Consider the following 2,257-nt stretch of genomic DNA (forward strand, 5'->3'; position numbering starts at 1 on the left):
TTTTGCAACTGATGTCATTTTCAGCATTCTCCTCCAACACCATAACTCAAAAGCATCTATTCTTCTACAGTCTTCCTTATCCACTGTCCAGCTTTCGCATTCATATGAGGTGATTGAAAATACCATCGATGGGTCAGGCACACCTTAGTCCTCAAGCTGACATCTTGGCTCTTCAACACCTTAAAAAGGTCTTGTGTAAAAGATTTGGCTAATGCAATACATCATTTGATTTCTTGTCTTCCTCTAATCCTGCTGTCAAATTCTTCTTCATATACTGCAGATTCAGAAGATTATTTGCTCAGTATAAGCCTATACATAAGGAGCTCTGGTAACAGTAGGTACACAACAGGTTGCTAAAATCAAGGCAAGCAATTATAAACTATCAGCAGTTCTTCAGAAGAAAGATGAAGCATTCAGCTTGTGTAAAGATTTATAGACTTAGAAAAAAAAAGCAGCCAGGGAAAAGAGAAGTGTTACCTACAAAGGCAAGAAAATTGCATTAAGCTCTAACTTCTCAGCAGAAATTATACACGAAAGAAGGCAACAGGGAGAACATATATCAATCCCTAAATGAAAAAAACTGCTAATCAAGAATAGTCTATCAAGCAAAAGTGTCAATCAAATACAATGGTGAAATGAAAACATTTCAGAATAAACAGAAGCTAAGAGATTTTGTCAAAACCAATCTCGTGCTTGAAAACCCTAAAGGCAGTTATTTGGAATAAAAACCAGCAAGAAGAGACAACAACCAAAGATTGACAGTAGTGGCAACACCACCTGGAACTCAGTTGGTGATAGCAGAGTTCAGAACAGAACAAAATTACTGCCTTGAATTCAGAGGACCTCAGAGGCCAACCAGAGATAAAAATGTTAACCGTGTCAAAGAAGGGAAAAATATAGGAACAAATATCCAGGGGGTGAGAAGGTCAGGTACATTACAGGATACAGTAGACTGTCCTAAAAAGGGACTAAAATCAATAGACTATAGGGAAACCCCAAAGAAAGTTTATAATTCACAACTTGCCATGAAAATGAAGATCCAATCAAAAGATGATTAATACACCTTGATGGCATGTTTGATCAATTTCAGATAGAAGAAGTTGGTAGAATTCTTCTATTTCATCCTCAGTGGCTTTAGTGGTTGGTGCATAAATTTGAATAATAGTGGTATTAACTGGTATTCCCTGTAGGCACATAGATATTATCCTATCACAGACAACATTGAACCTCATGACTCGTCTGGATATGCTCTTTCTGACAATGAATGCAACACCATTCCTCTTCAATTTGTCATTCCCTTCATAGTAAACAATGTGGTTGTCAGATTCAAAATGGCCGATACCGGTTCATTTCAGCTCATTAATGTCTAAGATATCAATGTTTATGCGTTCCATTTCATTTTTGGCAACATTCCTACTTTTCCCACATTCCTACTTCATACATGCCATGTTCTGATTTTCAATGGATGTTTACAGCTGTTTCTCTGAAATCTTACCTAAATAACATGTGGAGTGATTGTTGTTGTTGTGAAGTGCCATCGAATCAGTTTCCACCCATGGCCACCATGTATAGGGTTTCTGAGGAGCCGCTGGTGAGCTTGAACTGCCGACCTTGCAGTTCAAATGAATTTGCAGTCTGGCACATTAACCCACAGCGTCACGGAGTGATAAGTGGGTTACAATTGCCAACTCTTTAGTTAATTGCCAATTGTTCAATCATTGTGCCATCAGGACTCAGAGAAAACATAATCCCAGGAAACCCCATTGCTACTGAGACAATATTGACTCATAGAAAATCTATAGGCAGAAATAGAAGTGCCCCATAGAGTTTCCACAGTTGTAAATTTTGAAGGATTCAGCCTGTCCCATCTTTCTCCCATGGAGTGGCTGTTGGGTTCAAACTGCCAACCATTTTGTCCATATCTAGTAGCCAACCACTTAACCAGTGGCCCACCAGGGACCCTATAGAATGTTTAATCCTACCTAAATAACATGATACATTCAATGTGTTTGAGGATATTAAATCATGTAATGATATTTTTTTAATTGAAAAAACAAGTGTCTGATTTCTATGCTGAGATTTCTGTATTTTAGAACTTAGTGAAAAGGCAGTGCTTCTTCCTTATAATGGGAGATTCTAGATATCAGGGACATTCATTTTTTCTTCTTCCAGTTTCATTAATATTAACAAGTCTTCAGAGATCAGAATTGCATGAATCAATTTAGCTAATTGTGAGCTGTGGGCATATAGCTCTCAT

This window comes from Chrysochloris asiatica, unplaced genomic scaffold (genome assembly GCF_000296735.1).
Source record: "Chrysochloris asiatica unplaced genomic scaffold, ChrAsi1.0 scaffold00726, whole genome shotgun sequence".
NCBI classification, from domain to species: Eukaryota; Metazoa; Chordata; class Mammalia; order Afrosoricida; family Chrysochloridae; genus Chrysochloris; species Chrysochloris asiatica.